At 39.1% G+C, this 8,990-nt stretch overlaps 1 protein-coding gene across 1 annotated transcript in view; it reads right to left on the minus strand.

The window, feature by feature from the left end:
• ripor3 (RIPOR family member 3) overlaps positions 1–8,990 on the minus strand; it is a 55,942-nt gene that overhangs the window by 36,582 nt on the left and 10,370 nt on the right. The window contains exon 2 of the mRNA XM_005749487.2: positions 6,212–6,304. The gene's annotated coding sequence lies outside the window, so the exon portion shown is untranslated. The remainder of the gene's footprint in view (positions 1–6,211; positions 6,305–8,990) is intronic.

The following is an 8,990-nucleotide window of genomic DNA, read 5'->3' on the forward strand; positions in this document are numbered from 1 at the left end:
AGTTCCAAACTGCATGCAAACCTCAGAAGGATTTAATTTCCTTCTTTCTCTTCCTCCCCTGCAGGGTGTGGTTGTTTGACAGCGTGTTTTAAATGTGGTTGGTGCTCACTGGTAATCACTCTCATTCTGCTCGCCGTAATTAAGCTCGTTTCCACTTCCACATTCACTCGGGTTTGGCTTTGTAGTCTTCTGTTACTTTTGTCGATCACACTGAAAAAAGTGAGAGCCATCGATAAGACACGTTTGTAAGGGATGTATAGGAAATCCTGAAGAGTTATGGGACCATAGGCATGTCTCATCCTATGAACACATTCTTTCTCAGGAGGCCTAAAAAGGGGAATTTGAATTGCATTTGCTAATTTTTTGCAACCATCACTTACAGTTGCAGGATGTCGGGGTGCATGCGGTATTAGAGGAGGTTCTCCACAGATTTTGCAACACATGACATGGACATGCTTCCATCCCAGCACTGAGACGATGCAATATCTGTTATTAAAATGCACCCTCTGGCATTTAGAGATTTCTGACTGTGGTGCTGAATTTTGTTGAGATGCTGACTCACTGTGTCAGCATCTCAACAAACTTTTTAATTTAGACTATTGAATGGGTGTAACTGAGGGCCTTTCAAGTTTACTTTGGTCGAGTGATGAGGACAAGGAGAGCGATTCCATGGCAAACTGTCTTCTAACCACACGAGCCAAATTTTATTTAGAAAAGGTAAATAAACAAACAAACTTATAGTTTTTGACAATTTCTTATTCAAACACAACAAAATAAGCTCTCAGTGTTTTCCAGAATGACTTTTGAACACAGCTGAGGTGCATACCTACTATAACCTACAAGAAGCCACACATGCACATCACTGCAAACATTGCAGTCATTCACATAAGTTTTTCACCGAATTGAATCTTACCTTTGCAAAACTTTAAGCCTTTTGTTTAGAGACCTCTTTCTGGTTAGTTTCCATCTCACTGCTGCCCTTTCATTAATTTTCTAAGAAGAAATATTAACAGTCACTTTAAACTTGTTAAAGACTCTGGCCCGTGGGCCTCCTAACTCCTTTGAATCCTGGGTCTGTGCCTGGAAGTCTCTGTCAGTAATTCCTCTGAGTGTGCGGGTTTCTGTTTTCTCCTGTTCAGTCCTTGTCTTGTCTCTTGTGCATTAGTCATTAGAGAAAACATGTTTTCTAGTTTTCCTCTTCAATTCTGCCCTCTTTATTTTGTTTAGCTTTATTTATTTATTTTATTTCTAATTGTCTTTCTTATATAGAAATATATATTTCCATCATTTTCCCCGCCCTCTGCTAACTCCCAACAGTCTCTGGCTCAGATATAATCCGTGATAATTAGAGGAGCGCTTTAAATTACTTTGAATGCTCCTCAGGGATTTTCACCCAATTTCCAAGTAAACAAGAACCACAAAGAATCATTTATCTTCTCGAGAGCAAACCTACGAATCTGTGAATGTTGTGTTAGTGCAGTTAGTTGTGATAAATCAGCAGATGAAAGAGATTCTTCAGCAAGATGAGAAAAAAGATAGTGTGATGGGATTTGAAACATTTAATTATCTTCTATTTAAATTGAAACATTTGCTAATACTTAAGCTGTTTATGTCTGGTGTTAGATCATCACTGACACTGGTTGACACTTCTGGCTCATTTCCAGCTGAAATGTAATTGGCTGGCTCTTTTTGAAGGGGTCAGAGGTCAGAGATGACTCATGTCCCCCAGGGTGAAGAACTATGTTGTTCTGGATGGAGGTGCACATGCGTACACACTGTTAGCTCATGACATTCCTAAAATAGCAAGCGTAGCTGCTGGGTGTTTAACCTACTCTGTCTCCTGTAAGCTTCAGTAATGTAATGAGTGCTGTGCTGCTGCAAAACCCAAAACAGTGTGGTCTGATACTGGGGATGTGAGCATGAATGATTGTCTGACTCCTTGTGTTCTCCCTGTGATGGAGTGGTGAACTGGATGTTAGAGAATAAAGACGTTAGAGAATAAAAACAAAATGAAGCATTTTCCCCACATCCACTTGGGGAAGAAACATTTTTTTCTGTAAAGAAAAAAGAACCCAGCCACCAACGGGCAAAGCAAACTAGCACAGTATAAACACAATATCCCCCACTGTTTATCTTTCTGTGCTCTTCACAAAACATTTTGGGTACCATGATCCTATGGTTTTAGGAGAAAGAGGAAGCACTAAACTATCACAATAATCTGTCCTCACAGAAAAATTTATCATATCTTTTCCTGGTTTCTACACGCAGATGGGTGTGTCTCCACTTCAGATAACTGATCAGATAAACCGGTGGAGTGCTCTGGTTTGCTGTAGGTATAAAAACTACCTGATCAGGTTTAGTTTTGCAAATATTCACACATTAGAAAACTTAATGCTCCATGGGTGCCGAGTTCCCCTCCATCTACAGCATACATTTTACAGGCAATGATTCCCATTCCCATTAGAAACCACCTAATTGTGAACTTAATAATCAAGTCTTGAGTACTTCCTGCTTGCAGAGTTATCTGGTTGTTTTCTGGCCGACTCATCCACATGGGGAATTTTTGGCTTGAGACATCATAAATTTTCCCATTATAATCAGAGGGTGGAGAACAAAGGAAGAGAGAATTATGTCAGGGTAAATATGTCACACTTTTCTGTTTTGGTGTGTAGCCATTTCCCTGCTGAAGAGTCTGAATAACATAAACATCTAAAAGCATCGCAGTGCTGCGATCGCCGGTGACTAATGTTCTAATCATTTAGCAGAATCAGTCCCTCGTGTCCATACCACATGCTGAGGTTTCTGTTTTCAGGTCATTTGAACCATTGTTTTTAAAAGTGAGTGAATTAGCACGGAGCTGGACATCAGCTAACGGTCTGCTCTGTCAAAGTGTCAAACTGTTTAGAGTTAGAGAGTCTGCAGAGCAGAGGAGGGATGGGCATGTTAGGAAAGAGAGATGGTGACACATATTAACGAGGGGGTCAGTGGGGGTAAAATACTCAGTTGGGAAATACTAGTAGAAAGTCGTGACGACATTTTGCCTTATTTACCCTGCATTTTCCTGCTAATTTATCTACAAGCATTACTCTTGATTGAATGTTTTGGATTTAACTGTAAACTACAACTTATACCTAAGAACGTGAAACACACTTTACACAAAATAAAAAAATTGGTTGTTGAGTATTTTTCACACATCCCATTTCACAAAGTTTTTTTTTTTGTCCCCATTAAAAACTGAAATTCAACTAGAAAGTTCGTAATTCTTTTAATTAGAGCCAAAGTACATAAAACCTTTTAAAACACTGAATTTATTACATATTGACATAAAAAATACCAGCTAATTATTAAAAAACAACCTTTCAGGAAGATAGTTCAAAAATATGTTGCTTATGAAATAAAGGTTTGAAGACAATGTTTGTTTCCACAGTGCAGTAAAACATGGGCAAAAAATTATTATGAAACCCAGTGATCTGTTGTATTTCAGATGTTTTCATATGGAAATGATTAATCAATAGGAGACAACTAAATCCAGCCTAAATACATTATATATTTCATTTGAGGCAACACCCTGGGCACAGTCTGCCAATCTAACAAGCATGTCTTTGGATTGCGGGAGGAAACCCACAGACTCCAGGAGAACATAAAAACACCACACAGATGTATCACCTAGCCGCTACACTCAAACCCAGAACTGTCCTTTTGAGAGGAGGCAACTAATTGCTGCATTACTGCCACGCCTGACACAGTAACATCCATCCATCCATTTTCTTCCACTGGAAGAGGCCGGAGCCTATCCTGCCTCCCACAGGGGGAGAGGTCGGGTACACTCTGGACAGGTCACCACAGTAACATGTTTGATCAAACAACATATCACATAACGGTACTTTAGATTCGAAATCGGCCACAGGCATGAATATGAGTGTCTCTCAACATGCATTAGCCCTGTGACAGACCAGTGATCTGGGATATGCTCCAATCTCCCAGTGACCCTGAACTGGATAAATGGAAGAGGATGGATGGATACAGAGTTTTAAGCTTTGCCTTACTCTTTTTCTCTCCTCTCCACTTGTTTCCTTATTCACTCCATTTTGTTTTCAGGTGCTCAGATGACTTGTTCTGCCCCACTTTAATGGAAATGGAAAAGAAGGCTCTATCTGGCAGTAAAGCAGCTCTCCCATGCTTTGTTTTGGAGATTATGTATCGGAATTTAAGGAGCGAGACCACACCTCCAAACACACTCCTTCCGGTTGTCATCTATATAGGTTTCCCAGTTTTGCAAACTGTTCATTCTCGTTTACGTGCCCCACCCTCCCTCCCTCCTTGTTCTCAGTTCTTTAAATTCTTCACTCCTATTTAGTACACGGGGATCTGCCAGGCCCGGGAGCTGTTGGCAGTCCCCAAACCGAAGCTTAATTCATGTCCGAGCATTCACCTAGTAGGTAATACTATAGTACTATAGCAGGTAATACTATAAACACTGTCAAACCTAAATTGAGGACGTGGGCCCAGCTAGTGAATTTAATGTTTCTTCTTTTGTCTTTCTGAAGATGGATGGATGTTATCTCTTTTTTTGTACCTTTGTTGGATAGTTTGGCATCCTATCTATATGATGCAGTTACAGTGTCTGCTTGAGTTTCTCTTTTGTTTCCATTTTCACTGTGACAAGTAAAAATACAGTTATATTTATTTGCTGCAGGAGTGCAGTAAGAACAGAAATCTGATTGTAGTCTTCTGTGTTTAAAAAACAAAACTACACTATGTGAAGACACCAAGAAGACAGATGAAGACACACAACTTCTATATCAGGAAATAATATAAAATATGAAGTTTTCTTCCATCACTCCTGTTCTTGCTGGCTTGCACTGGCTTCCAATTAAATACCGTATTCAATTTAAAATATTACTTTTCACCTACAAAACCATTAATAATTTGGTGCCGAGCTACCTCAGTGAGCTTCTCAGGTTACACACTCCTGTCAGAGCACTTAGATCTGCTACCCAAATTCTCCTGGAGCAACCTCGTTCTCGGCTGAAGTCTCGCGGTGACCGCGCGTTTGCTGTAGCTGCCTCGGCAACAGGAACAACCTCCCTGTTGCTATTCGGGCGTCTGACTCTATGCCACTGTTTAAATCATGGCTGAAGACTTATTTGTTTAATCTTGCCTTTCCACCTAGTTAACACTTGGTGTGCGTTGGTACATTTTTATCCGTTATGCTTGTGAACTACTTTTATATCTTATGATTGTCAAGGTTTTTATAATTGATACGTGCCAGGTCCTTTCTCTTTTCCCTCCCATCTCCCTTTTCCTATTTTATTTTTGTCAAGCACCTTGGTATACCCTTGGTTTTTTAGTGTGCTTTATAAATAAAGTTTATTATTATTATTATTATATTGACACTGGTAACTTTTAGGAATATTTCCCATTTTCCTTTTCCTTTTGACTGCTGACTTGTCCTCCACCTCATTCTGTGGACCTCCCTAAGTCCTCTCTTGGTGCCTGTCGCTCAACCCCAGCCCTCTCTCCCTGCTGTGTGTTGTGTTATGCGGTGATATCCAGGGTTCCTGTGTGTTTAGACCGAGATAGGGCAAAGATTAAAAGACTGAAGTAATTTAATCTCTTAAATCTATTGACATAAACTCTTTCGCACACAGCGTACATCTCTATTTTCCTGTGGAGATACAAACATCTGGACTAACATCCATGTACACGAGCACGCACGCACGCACACGCACGCATGCACGCACGCATGCACACACACACGCACGCACACATGCACACTTGCTTGGTTTCTCTACATCCTCAAAGATACAAACATCTGTACTTTCCAGCACACACATACACAACCCTGCCAAAGACAAAGGCATGCTTGCGTGCACATTTGACTTGATCTTCAAAAGATGAAAAACATCTGTCTGGCCCAACACACTTATACAGATGTGCACACACACAGTGACTGTTTACATCAGTGTGCACCGGCCAGTTGATGAACTGATTATGTTCATCAATAAACAGCTTGGTGTGGAACTATGTGAGCAATGGCGATGATAACTTTGGCATCCAGATGTGGATTACACTTAAATCCAAGCTGTTTATGTTTATCAGGCTAACTTCCAGTTGTTCATGGGAGCAGCAGGATCCAGATAGAAGAAGGACTGATCGTGAACTGACAAAAAGCTTTAACATGAGCCAGTTTGCCACTTTCTGTTCTTACTTTGTTGTCCTGTTTTGTCTGTTTTGGAGACGTCCAAGCTGTAAAGCTGTCAGGGATCAGTTCCAGCTGCTGTCACCGCATCTTCATACAACACTGAAACAATAAGAAAATGAAAAAAGGTTGGAGTCTGCCGTAAAGTGTAGAATGAAAATGAAACTGTCATGCTTTAAAAGCACTGCTGTTTTCATGCATGATCAACAATCCACAAATGCCTGTTTCTGATCACAGTAGCTGTGTATGAATACATTTTTAAGCTGACCTGAACCTCAGAAAAGGCAGAATCTGTTTGAAAAATAAAATGAACCGCTTCAGTTCTTTCACCACAAACACTGAAATCAACTCAATAGATGTCGTTTAAGTTTATATTTCTTTATCTCCAACATAGAACTCAGAAAATCTCAGAGCACTTCACTTGGTCTGGTCAGTTGTTGCAATGTTATACATAATCTCCTTGTACCGAACATATTCATTTGTTTTGTTTGCTGTCATACATGTAACTAAAGCTTTGTATGGTCTACAATTAAACTGTATGCAGTATATTATAATAAGATTGCCAAAGGTAGCATGCATAAGATAAAAAGTATTGGTCCTAGACCAGAACCCTGTGGAACTCAATGACTTGTTTGTGTGTGTGTAAAACTTACCATTCATGTGAATAAACTAGAATCTACTGTATAAATATAACTTAAACCAGGGCAGTGGGTTCCTTTGACCCAACGATATCTTTGGTGTCAAATTCAGCACAAGGCTAGAGCTTTTTCCTTAAGATGATATGCCAAGTGCTATAATAAACTGTAAATCTTCAATGAAAATTTAATCTGAACTTTGCTGTATGATTTGCAAATCGTTAAATTTCTTTTTAGAAATATAGGGGAGGTTGACTTCAGGCCAACAATGAGCTTTAATGGTCTTTAATGCTCTCTCAGATGTAGTTTTGTGTTTTTCTACATGTTTTTCATTGTTTGTTTATCCCTCTTTACCTGACGGACCCCCAGTATTTCTACAGTAAGTTTTTTTTAGGTGAGTAGAAAGCAAGAGGGAATCCATATTTAGTCTATATGGACTAAACTAAGAGTGAAATGTAACTATTTCCATTTTTCTGCATTCTTATTTCCTAGTTTGTGTCTCTCTGTCGTTCTTTTCACATTTTTTGATCTTTGATGAGAGGGACACAAAAAGAAAGAAATGGATATGAGAGGAAGAGGAGGACAAGATGTGGAAAAGCTCTGGGTTTGTAATCATACAAACTCCCCACAGTATTCCTCTTTGATTAAACTGGCTGTCTACACCACCTAAACTGAGCTCCAAGCATGCTGAACAACACACCGCACAAATGTAGAGTTTCAATTTTTATGCAAAATCACACGTTTTTCTATCACTTTTTCCAGTACAAACATAACGTGGATTATTTTTTTCTTCTCCAGTTCAAGTATAAATTTATGTTTGCATACTGGATGTTAATCCTCTGTGCGTGTTTGTGCCTCTATATAACAACTACTTCAGAACAAATGAAATTCTTATCAGCTGTTGTATTTTATCTTTAGAGATAAATTTGACTCTGTGTTGAGTCTACTGCCTCTGTAGGTTTTAGCTTTCCATATGCTGCAGACACTGGTTTGTTGATTTAAGACACTAATAGATTCAACAAAACGTGGAAGGAAAGATGCTCATAGCAGATGTATTACATGATACCGGAGGGTCCTGTGGCAGGAGACTGAGATTTACCTCAACTACCGGTGGAAGCTTGTTAGAATTTAAAGCTGTGATATATCACACTGTTTTAATGACAAGACCAGTCCTGCTTTTCAGTGCTGAGTAAAGACAAAATCTGTAATTCAAATCTGTACATGTAAAAAGCACATATGGACCCAGCACCTGCATTCAAACTTATGTTTGTGCCATCATGCAATTATTTAATGAAAGGAGCTCATTTCTGTTTCCTTATTTTGTAATCTTGGCCTCTATGAATTAAATTGTGAAACTTGAACAATCTTAGTGAGACTTGCTCTCTCTGACATCATACAGAACCAAGAGCAGAAAAAGACAGTGTAGGTATTTTAAAAAAATATTTTTATTTAAGGGTTTGTAGCCTGCAGAATAAAGCACCTTGAGTCCACACAGTCTGATGATTTTAGCAGAAGATGGGGAAGGAAGCACTTTGCATGAGATTACGACACCAAAGGGTCTCACAGATGTTACTGTGGTTTAAGATTCAATAACTTTAAACTACTGACTTAAAGTTAGCAATAGGCTTCTAGAGATCAGCCTTAAAAGTTAAACAAGTTTGGATTCTGCTACATTAACAAAGATTTATTTCACTTAACATGTTAATTAAAATGACAAATGGCTGCATTAAGGCTGTACTTTCCAGTTTATTTGACCAGTTAAAGTGCAAATACAAATCATTATCAGCCTTATTCATGCAGTACTTTGTACATAAGGATCTGACTATCTCACATGCTTATAGGCTTTTTTGTGTGTGCCCAAAAACACACACGCCTGTGGACTGAGCAATCAGAGATAAAATCATCATTCTGATTGTTGGATGACTAACAGATAAGCTTAAATTTTAATGAACCTGCATCACAATGAACCACGACACTATTCACCTGAATAAACTTTTTTGAAACACAACAACAACAACAACCGTGGTTCGTGAGAGAAAATATGAAGTGCTGATAAGTACTGAAAAGTTTGCGCGCGCACACACACACACACACGCACACACACACACACACACACACACACACACACACACACACACACACACACACACACA

Source organism: Pundamilia nyererei, unplaced genomic scaffold (genome assembly GCF_000239375.1).
Source record: "Pundamilia nyererei isolate P.nyererei 1_Seehausen unplaced genomic scaffold, PunNye1.0 scaffold00246, whole genome shotgun sequence".
In the NCBI taxonomy this organism is placed as follows: domain Eukaryota; kingdom Metazoa; phylum Chordata; class Actinopteri; order Cichliformes; family Cichlidae; genus Pundamilia; species Pundamilia nyererei.